At 40.3% G+C, this 11,812-nt stretch overlaps 1 pseudogene; it reads right to left on the bottom strand.

Annotated features, from left to right (window-relative positions):
• Nucleotides 1–6,674: 6,674 nt before the first annotated feature.
• Nucleotides 6,675–6,772, bottom strand: LOC120109369 (small nucleolar RNA R71; annotated as a pseudogene).
• Between the last annotated feature and the right edge of the window lie 5,040 nt (nucleotides 6,773–11,812).

Genomic DNA, 11,812 nt, shown 5'->3' with positions numbered 1-11,812 from the left:
ATATGACTGAACTTGGTGTCTCCCAGCTCCCATATCAGGAGGGCCAAAGATCGCACAACGCCCAGCCATCCCATCTGCCCACGCGCATCTCCTCCTTCATTCCGTGATCAATCTCGCGCTCCCAGCTCTTCCGTGATCAACGCCACAACTCCTCCGCCTCAGCCCGCGCCTCCTCCAGCCCGTGATCTAGCACGAATTGATGTCCATTCCCCGCGTATCCCATCCACCAGATCCACGGATCCATCTCCTCCGCGATTCCTCCCAGCAGCCAATTCACAGCCGTGATCCAAGCTGCAATCGAGCCACTCGCGTCCACGTCTTCAACGCCATCATCCCGCGGCCAGCCCTTCATCCGAATCAAAGCAATGCCCGTTTCTCCTCCCAGCCGTCCACGGATCACGCCATCATCGCCTCCTCGGTGATCCCTCCCATCTCCATCTCCTCTGCCGCTTCTTCCGCCCCAGCAGCACCCATCAACAAGCATCAAGTCACCGTCTCAGCCAGCACCTTCTCTTCCTCCACGCCATCAACGCGATCGAAGCCAGGACGGCCGCATCCACAGCGCGTCTCCAGCCGTCCGCGACCCGTTCCCATCCATCTGCGACCAAATCACCGCGCCTCAGCCCACGCCGCCCTCCTTCCGTTTCCAAATCCCAGCCCCCAAGCAATCGGATCCCCAGCAATCACGCATCCTCCCCCTCTCAATGCGTCAACGATTGATCTATAAAAGGAGGGGGGGGGGAAGAAACAGAAGAGGGTGGGGAGCTCGGGGGGTGGTGCTCGTCAGGTCCAATGAGGAGCCGGGAGCGTGAAGAAGAAAGGCTCTATTTGGGGAGAGAAGTGAGAAAGAAAAAAAAAACAGAGGGAGCTCTGTTTTTGGAGAAGAAAAGAATAAAAAAAAACATATTTTATGTTCTAACGGGAGGGAGAAGCTTTTTGTTTTATTTGTTTTATGTTATTTGTAAAAGAGAAGAAATATTAGGTTTCCAATCTCTACTTTTATTTGTAATGAATTTTCTTTTTATCAAATCTATCATTTCTTTTTCATGCAATCCTTGTTCTAGGTTCAAGTTAATTTATGTTTTTTTTAATGCAATCTTTTAATTCTTCTTTGATGCAATACATTAAATTTTCCTTTCATGCAATCCCTGTTCTGGGCTTTTGATCTTCTTAGCACTTGTTTTCATCCATTTTAATTTATGCCAAAGTTTTCCCTTGAATAGTTAAACATTTCATGAATTTATAAATGCTCTTTGATTTCTAAGTACTTGTCTTTTTATTATTTTTAAATAAAGAAGATTCTCTGGTAGACTAGAGAATCTATCATCATCCCGCGACATAATGTTTTTCTTTTATTATTCAAAAATCGATTTTGAATCCGAGTGAATGTTCTAATTTTTATGCAACTCCAACCGCCTCCCTGTGGATCGACCTCTTACAACCACTATTCTTCGAGTAGAATAGGTAAGAGTAAATTAAATTTAAACTTTGTTTGTCGGTTCTAACAACGATCTGTTTAGCATATTTTTAGTTAAACAGGAATCGGATGAACACCGGACATCCTCAAATCTTGAGATGACCAAGACTTGGTTTCTTACCATGCCATATCTCATACGGTGTGGTAGGAACGGATTTAGAGGGAACTCTATTCAGTAGATATACTGCGGTAAGTAAGGCATCTCCCCAAAAAAACATAGGTAAATCAGTGAAGCTCATCATGGACCGGACCATATCCAATAGAGTCCGATTTCTCCTCTCTGACACCCCGTTGAGTTGAGGTGTACCTGGAGAAGTCCATTGTGAGACTATGCCATTGTCCTTGAGATAGTCCCGAAATTCTCCACTAAGGTATTCTCCTCCTCAATCTGATCGAAGAGCCTTAAGAGGTTTTCCAGTTTGTTTTTCTACTTCATTCTTGAACTCCTTGAACTTTTCAAAAGATTCAGACTTGTGTCTCATAAGATACACATACCCATACCGTGAATAATCATCGGTAAAGGTAATGAAGTACGAATAACGTCCCCTTGCTTGCACATCGAATGGGCCACATACATCTGTGTGTACCAGGGTAAGTATTTCAGTGGTCCTCTCCCCATGTCCTACAAAGGGCAATCTAGCCATTTTTCCTTGAAGACAGGACTCGCAAACTGGATATGACTCGAAAGTCAATGAGCCGAGAAGCCCATCTTTATCCATTTTGTTCATTCTGTCCTCTCCAATATGGCCAAGCCTGAGGTGCCACAAATATTTTTAGTTTATCTCATTCCCTGGATCTCTTGGATCCTTTGACACTCACTTCTTGCTCAGACACATTTACAGATACATCCATATGCAAATGATAGAGACTGTCAATCATAAAACCACGTGCGACTATTTTATTTCTGAAATAAATAGAACAACAGTCTTTGTCAAATGTAAAAACATGACCTTCCTGTGCTAGACATGAAACAGAAATCAAATTTCTGCTAGAAGCAGGTACATAATAGCAGTCTCTAAGTAATAAACTAAAACCAGACGGTAGTCACAGATGGTAGGTACCCACAGCCGCAACAGCAACTTTTGCCCCGTTGCCAACCCGAAGGGTTACCGCACCTTCCGCCAGCCTTCTACTTTCCTTTAGACCCTGCATGGCAGTGCACAAATGAGCACTAGAACCAGAATCTATAACCCAACTAGAAGTAGAAGAAACCGTTAGATTAGTTTCAATTATGAGCAAGTCTATACCTTCTGAAGGTGTGTCACCTTTCTTGTTCTTCAGGCTCTCGAGGTATGAAGGACAGTTTCTCTTCTAGTGGCCGTCGACATTGCAGTGGAAACATTTTTCTTTGTCATTAACCTTTTTCTTTTGAACTTCCTTCTTTGGCTTCTTGTCTTTCTTCTGCTTCTTAGCAGGCTTCTTTTTCTTCCAAGTAGACTTTCTCTTGGAACCAGAAGTCAACTCAGCAGCAAGGACATTGCCCCTTGAACCTTTCAAGGCTCCCTCAGCAGTTACCAACATATTTATCAGTTCAGTCTTAGTGCATTCAATCTTATTCATGTGGTAGTTTACTATAAACTGACCAAATAAATTAGGAAGGGATTGAAGGATCAGATCTACTTGCAATTCCTTGTGCATGTTCATACCGAGCTTCTCAAGCTCCTCTAGGTCCTTGATCATAGTCAGACCGTGATCATGGACATACTGCCCCTCGCGCATCTTTGCTTTGAAGAGCCTCTTGGACACTTTAAAACGAGCTGTGCGATTCTGCTCACCATACAACTCTTGCAGGTATGCCAGCTGATGAGAGCACAAAAGTGCGATCTAAGTACCAATTAACTTAGCCTAATGCTAGCAAAATAATGATAAATAATAGGTGTTAACATTTGCATGATTAAATATTTTATCCTTAGCACTTATTATAATTTTTATCATTATTTTATATAAATTCATCTTAAAAGAATGCATCTTCCTAACTGCAGAACAGAGTCCATGATTCTTCTTCCATGCACCCGAGCAACTTTCTATATTCCGCGATGCATCCCAAGCGCCGGCATCAGTTGTTTTCCATCTTCACCGTCTACGTTCACAGCACATCACCAGCCGTCCACCCGCATCTGAACACCATCAGTCAGCGTCCACGTGTGATCAGCTCCCAGCATTCATCATCTCCCGAGCAACTCGCTTCCCAGCAATTTTCCAGCAAGTCCCGACTTCATCCCAGCGTCCACGCTCCTCCCTTCCGATCCATCTGCCTCTTCAGCATTGGATTCCCCAACGATTTCATCTCCCGCGTCCGTGATCACAGCGTCCGCGTCCCAGCTCCATCTCAAGCTCCATCCGTTCACTACCCAGCCATCCACGTCCGAGTTCCTCACGAGCGCACGCCTCGTCCGCACCGCAAAGATCCAGCTTCCGATCCGTGATTCCAGCATCCGTGATCAGCAGCCGTCAACCTCTTCTGGATTCACAGCAATCAGAATCCCATCGCGCGTCCAAGGATCTGCTGCTCAGCTCCTCCGCATCCGATTCTTTCGGATCCACGCTCATTCCTTCCGATCCGTGATTCCAGCATCCAGATTCCGCTTCTCCTGCGAGTGATCCTCCACGTCCAGATCTCATACGTTGGAGCATCCCGCATCCCCTGCTTCTGCGATAGAACAGCAGTGAATCCCAGGATCTGTGCAGCTTCCCAGCATGCCACGTTCGTAACCAGCCAGCATCCGAATCCCAGCAACCGTGATCCCACAATCCACGCCCCAGATCCATCAGGTCCGCTCATCTCCACCGCGTGTGAGAAGGGGATCGACCCCAGCTTGATATATACCTCTCGGCTGGGTGAGAAAAGGTATCATCCCTCATTCGGAAAAACAGAGGAGTCTCAGCCGGCTATTGAAGGAAAGAAAAAGAAAAAGAAGAAGGAAGAAACAGGGGATGCCCTGTTCTTCCGAAAAGAAATAAAAAAAAGAGAGGCTAATATTTTAATGGAGGGCTGATATCTTGTGAAGGATGATGGAGGAACCTTTGATGTCCTATTTTCTTTCAAGTAAATTCTGAACGATTGATCTCTTTGATTCACATCTATTAATATGTTTTTTTGATTCTTGCATGCTTATCTATGCGATAGATCTTTTATGGTTTATATTTCTTGATTCATGGATTGTTTCGATGTTTGATTTATCGTAGACGTAATCGGCACGATGAATACTTAGATCTTGAATTCATGTTTTTAAACTATATACTCCATGATTAGAACTAATCTATCTGATTGATCCTTAATCAAGAATCGTAGAATTTAATTGTTGAAAATAAGATCATCGAAGGGGATTCCAGATCCCTACACCATCTTAATCTATCCAAATTTCAATTTTCTGTTTATTGATTTATTTTCTATTTGCAAAACATCATCTTTATCCACTAATTTATTGAATTAATTAATCTAAAATTATATTAAATAATCTAATATATATTTCGTTCCCTGAGGATTCGACCTCGGACTTCCGAGATTTTACTACTTGTACGATTCTCCTATACTTGGGAGATTAGTTTCGCGAAAACATTTTTGCGAACGCGTCAAATTTTTGGCGCCGTTGCCGGAGAATGGCTGATTTATTAGTATAATTTTAGATTTAATTAGTACTTTAGTAGTTAGTCTTTTTCTTTCGAAAACCAAAAAAAAAAAATTTCTTTACTGCTGTTTTTTTATTCCCTGCACAGTCTGCATCAAACTCTGATATCAAAGTAATTAACCATCTGATTGAACTCAAATTTGGTCGTCAAAACCTTGCTGCTTTCTGTTTTTAATTTTCTGCATTTAATTGTTTTAGAATCAGAATTTTATTGTTATCATATCTCATTAACCCTTGTTGCTAATTGAAAATTTAAGAAAAAAAACTTTAAGAAAAGATCAAGGGTGATTATTCAAAAATTAAAAAAAAAAGAGAAAAAATCTAAAATTTCAAATTTCAAATTTCAGAATTCAAATTTCAAACTTCAACTCATAAAATTTTAAAAAAAATAAATAATTTGCTTGATCACTTATTCAATGAAATTTAATGTCATGTCATAAAACATTAAAAAAAAATCTCTTGATTGTTGCATATAGTATAAGGCATCAGCATAAAATATTCTAAGGGCTGAACCCATTTAAAAAGATAAGGTCGGGATTTCATCACTCGTCCTTAGCCCAAAAATCACCCCATTGCATAAATATCCTAAGCTTAACTAAAATCAACTAGACGTTGGCCCCTAAGGACATTCGAGCTCAATAGGACGAAGACCACCGAAAGTTGCACCAATTTTGCTCTGTGGCTTAGTTGATGTCTAGGCAAGCTTTGTCCCTATAAGGGAGACAGTCCATCTGTTCGAGGCAAGTGGGTTTTAAGTGGGACCTTTGCGAACGCATCGTGACCCCTTCACTTACCTGGGAGCTTACCTGGTCAACTCGGTTCATTAGACCGGATTGGAGGCTTAGGTGCCCTCTTCAAACCAGTTAAGAGCTGTCTAGAAATTTAAGAAAAACATTAGAAATTAAGGTGTAATGTTTTGTTGCATGTTTGATTATGAATAGATTTTTTGTTTTAGGGTGTCGTTTTAGGGTATCTTTAGTTGGTACTTATATTTATATTTATTTTTTTAAAAAAAAATATAAAAAAATTTAATTAAATTTTGTATGCTAGGTTGGAATAGGGACAACACTGGGCGTCTAAATCGACAAATTTTTGACAGTTCTTTAAATCAAAATATTGAAACTCTTTCGCAAAATCTCAGATCTGGTGAGATGGCTGATGATGATGTAGGAAGTCACCATGGTGATAAAGGTAGACCCCCAGTTATGACACTTCGACAATACTTACACCCTACTAGGACTAGTCAACCTTCATGCATGATTATTCCTGAAAACGTAGGAGACTTTGAAATCAAACCAGGATTAATTCAATTGCTGCCTAAGTATCATGGAATGGAATCCGAGAACCCTTATCTTCACCTTAAGGATTTTGAGGAAATTAGCATCACATTTAGAGTGCCAAATGTATCGGAAGACGTCCCGAAATTGACCTTGTTTCCTTTTTCCTTAAAGGATAAAGCCAAAACATGGCTGAACTCTTTGAGACCTAGATCGCTAGGAACATGGCATGATATGCAAAGAGAATTCCTGAAAAAATTCTTTCCTGCACAAAGGACTAACTTTTTGAAAAGGCACATTAGTAATTTCCAACAAAAAGACCATGAAACATTTTATGAATGCTGGGAGAGATTTAAAGATTTGCTTCTCTCTTGTCCTCATCATGGGTTTGAAACATAGAGAACCATTAGTTTCTTTTACGAAGGGTTGTCTCCACAGTTAAAACAATTTATAGAGACTATGTGCAATGGTCTATTTTTGGAAAAGCAATCCGATGAGGCATGGGACTATTTAGATTCTCTCGCAGAGACTGCACAATTATGGGATACAGGGGATAGAGTGAATAAACCTTTACCTAAGCCTACTAGCATTGGACATGGGGGCCTTTACAACCTTAGTACTCAGGATGATATTCAGGCTAAAATGGCAGCCCTTACTAGAAAGGTAGAGGAAATTGAACTTAGAAGGATTGAACCCGTCAAGACCGTAGAACATAACAGCGAGTGTTGTAGGATTTGTGAGATGCCTGGCCATCTCACCACTGATTGCCCCACAATACCCGCATTCAAGGAAGTCTTGCACGATCAGGCCAATGTTATGAATACCTATCAAAAATCTTTCAATAATCCTTTTTCGGGTACTTGCAACCCTGGATGGAAGAACCATCCAAATTTCAGGTGGAGGAATAACCAACCTCAACAAGTATATAACCCAACTCCTCCACCTCCGCAACCTCATTATGCACACGCACCCCCTCAAAAATCCAGTCTCGAAGAAACTTTGCAATCTTTCATGCAAGGTCAAGCTAAAATCAATGATGAATTAAGAAATCAACTGACAACACTGACCACTGCTTTAAGTGCTCAAGAGAAAGGTAAGCTACCAGCTCAACCACAACCTAATCCTCTAGTCTATGGCGGTAGTAATGCATCATCTTCAACTTCGCATAAAGAACAAGCGAAGAGTATAATAACTTTGCGAAGTGGAAAGGTTATTGACCAACCAGTCCCAGAACAAACACAAGTCATACCTAATTCTGACCCTCCCGAGACAAAAGAAAAGGACAACGAAGAAACTGAAGCACCAACATCTACTGAAAAAATCAAATGTCCTTTTCCTGCACCGTTTCCACAAAGATTAAAGCCCTTGCAAAAGCTTGAACCAAACTCTGAAATTTTTGAGCTTTTTAAGCAAGTAAAAATCAATGTACCTCTTCTTGATGCAATCAAACAAGTACCTTCCTATGCAAAATTTTTAAAAAATTTGTGCACTGTCAAGCATCGTTTAAATATCAAGAAGAAGGCATTTCTGGCTGAAAATGTGAGTGCAATTTTACAGCATAACATTCTTTCTAAATATAAGGATCCAGGTTGCCCAACTATCTCGTGCATCATTGGCAATTTTAGGATTGAGCGAGCATTGCTAGATTTAGGAGCGAGTGTGAACTTGTTGCCATATACGATATATGAGCAACTCGGTTTGGGTGAGTTGAAGCCAACAACTGTGACCTTACAATTAGCTGACAAATCAGTAAAGGTTCCTAGAGGGATTATCGAAGATGTGTTGGTCCAAGTAGACAAGTTCTATTTTCCTGTTGACTTTATCGTACTGGACACACATCCGGCTTCCAATTCACCATCTCAGATTCCGGTCACCTTAGGACGTCCATTCCTTGCAACTTCTAATGCATTGATCAATTGTAGGAATGGTGTCATGAAGCTTTCTTTTGGCAATATGACCTTGGAACTGAACGTCTTTAGTATAGGCAAACAACCCAGTGTTCATGAAGAAAGTAAAGAGGTTGAATGGGTTGAAACCATCGTGGAAGAATATCTGTTAAAAGAAACATTTACTGAATCGGCCGACAATAGTTTAATAGATTGGTGTTCTGAAGGTACTACTAATGATGTGGTCCCATCTATTTTAGATAATTCGGATGTCATGATGGTCAATGGGTGGAGACTGAGAATAGAGGAATTTGAACAGTTGCCACCTCGAGAAGCAAAGATAGTACCATCCCATGAACAAGCACCTAAGCTCGAGTTGAAACCTTTACCGAAGGAACTCAAGTATGCCTTTCTTAGATCCGAGGACACTTTTCCTATAATCATCTCATCTGATCTTGATCATGCCCAAGAAAGAAAATTACTTGGTGTTCTAAAGAATCATAAAGGAGCTTTAGGATGGTCTATTGCCGACTTGAAGGGGATTAGCCCTTTAATTTGCACGCACCAGATATATTTGGAGGATAATGCAAAAATCACAAGGCAAATGCAGCGTAGGATGAATCCTACAATGAGAGACGTGGTTAAAACAGAAGTCCTCAAGTTGCTTGACGTGGGTATTATTTATCCAATTTCCGATAGCAAGTGGGTGAGTCCTACTCAAGTCGTGCCCAAGAAAGCAGGTCTGACGGTAGTCAAAAATGAGCAGGGTGAACTAGTCCCAACTCGTGTTCCGACGAGTTGGTGCATATGTGTTGACTACCGAAAATTGAATTTGGTCACTAGGAAAGATCACTTTCCCCTACCCTTCCTAGACCAAGTTTTGGAAAGAGTTGCAGGACACAAATTCTATTGTTTTCTCGATGGCTATTTCGGGTACTACCAAATCGAAATTTCACCTGAGGATCAAGAGAAGACTACCTTCACTTGTCCTTTTGGCACATTCGCTTTCCGTCGGATGCCATTCGGGTTGTGTAATGCACCTGCAACATTCCAAAGGTGTATGCTCAGCATTTTTGAAGAAATGAACAAGAAATTTTTAGAAGTGTTTATGGATGATTTCTCTATTTTTGGCGATTCTTTTGATGATTGTTTATTACATTTACAAGCAGCCTTAGCTCGATGCATGAAAAAGAATCTGATACTAAATTGGGAGAAATGCCACTTCATGGTGCCAAAGGGAATGTCCTAGGACATATTGTTTCATCGAAGGGCATGAAAGTTGATAGAGCTAAAATTGATTTAATCGCCAAGCTACCTGCACCCAAGATAGTTAGAGATGTTAGATCATTTTTGGGTCATGCAGGATTTTATAGGAGGTTCATCAAGGACTTTAGTGTCATTGCTCGACCATTATGTAACCCCCTATCCCTTGATACGCCGTTCAATTGGACCGAAACCTGTCAAGAGGCATTTGAAAAGTTGAAGTCTATGCTTAGCACTGCACCCATCGTGCGACCACCTGATTGGTCATTACCTTTTGAGATCATGTGCGATGCTAGCGACTATGCGATAGGAGCTGTCTTGGGACAACGCAAGGATAATAAGCCATATGTCATTTACTATGCAAGCAAAATCTTGAACGATGCTCAAATGAATTACACCACCACCGAGAAGGAATTGCTTGCAGTAGTATTTGCATTAGACAAATTTCGCTCTTATATCCTTGGTGCTCCTATTGTTATCTTTACGGACCATGCAGCGCTAAAATATTTACTGGATAAGAAAGAGGCCAAACCACGTTTAATACGATGGATACTTCTACTCCAAGAATTTGACATCATTATCAAAGATAAAAAGGGAGTAGAGAATGTGGTTGCTGACTATTTATCACGGCTAGTTTTTAATGATTCGGTGCCACAGTTTTCCATCAAGGACTTGTTCCCTGAAGAGCAATTGTTTGCACTTTCTACTATGCCATGGTATGCTGATATTGTAAACTTTCTTGTCACGAACCGGATGCCGGAGCATTGGGGATCGAATGATAAGAATAATTTCTTGCGTGAAGTAAGGAGTTATTATTATGATGCCCCCTATTTGTTCAAGTATTGCAATGATCAAATCTTTAGAAGATGCATACCGGATCATGAGATACAAAGTGTACTCTCTTTTTGTCATGCCAGTGCTTGCGGAGGACACTTTGCATCTAAGAAAACGGCAGCTAAGGTATTACAATATGGTTTTTATTGGCCTACACTATTTAAAGATGCCCACGAGTTCTGTAGGACATGTGACCCATGTCAACGTGTTGGAAGTCTAACTCGTAGGCAAATGATGTCTCTTCAGCCCATTACTGCTATTGAAATTTTTGACATGTGGGGCATCGATTTTATGGGCCCATTTCCACCGTCTTTTGGATATGAGTATATTTTAGTTGGTGTTGAGTATATGTCAAAATGGGTAGAAGCCGTTGCCTGTAGAACTAATGATCACAAACCTGTTTTGAAATTTCTGAAAGAAAATATTTTTTCACGATTTGGGATGCCCAAGGTTATAATTAGTGATGGGGGAAAACATTTCTGTAATAAGCCTTTTGATATCCTATTACGAAAGTACGGTATCACTCATAGAATTGCAACTCCTTATCACCCACAGACTAGTGGCCAAGTAGAGTTAGCCAATCGGGAGATTAAACAAATTTTAGAGAAAACGGTGAATCCGTCACGCAAAGACTGGTCTTTAAAACTTTCTGACGCATTGTGGGCTTACCGTACTGCTTATAAAACTATTCTTGGTATGTCTCCGTATCGGCTAGTCTATGGAAAAGCATGTCATCTACCTGTTGAAATAGAGCATAAATCGTATTGGGCCATTAGAAAATTAAACTTTGAATTGTCATATACTAGTTTAGCTCGAAAATTACAATTAAATGAGTTGAATGAAATTCGATGGGATGCGTATGACAATGCTAGACTTTGTAAAGAACGAATGAAAATTAGGCATGATAAATTAATTCTAAGAAAATCTTTTGAACCTGCACAAAAAGTTCTTTGTTATGACTCTCGTTTACATCTGTTTTCTGGAAAGTTACGATCAAGATGGACAGGTCCTTTCATTGTAAAAACTGTTTTTCCACACGGGGCAGTTGAAATTGAGAATCCACAGGATGGTAAAATTTTTAAGGTGAATGGACATAGACTAAAACTTTTTTTTGAGAATTTTGCAGATGAAGAGGACTCCTTTTCCTTGGGGGAGCCTTCTTATGACTGAACATGAAGGCCAAGGTATATGTATATTACTTAGAATAATTTTTTTTTTATTTCTAGTTTTCTTCTTATTTTGTAGGTCTTCTTTTCTGGATATCAACTGCTCAAGGTATTACTCTTCTCTCCAATATTATTTTCTCTATTGTCTTTCATATATCATTTTTTGTATCTTTTACATTAAGGACAATGCAATGTTTAAGTTGGGGGGAGAAAAATATTTTGCCAAAAAAAAAAAAAAACTTGTTTTTGCATTTGATTTATTCTATTACTTTCTTTTCTG

This window comes from Phoenix dactylifera, chromosome 4, assembly GCF_051530095.1.
Source record: "Phoenix dactylifera cultivar Ajwa chromosome 4, Ajwa_hap1_PhDact_Kaust_v1.1, whole genome shotgun sequence".
In the NCBI taxonomy this organism is placed as follows: Eukaryota; Viridiplantae; Streptophyta; class Magnoliopsida; order Arecales; family Arecaceae; genus Phoenix; species Phoenix dactylifera.
This window is presented reverse-complemented; position numbering and strand designations above follow the sequence as displayed.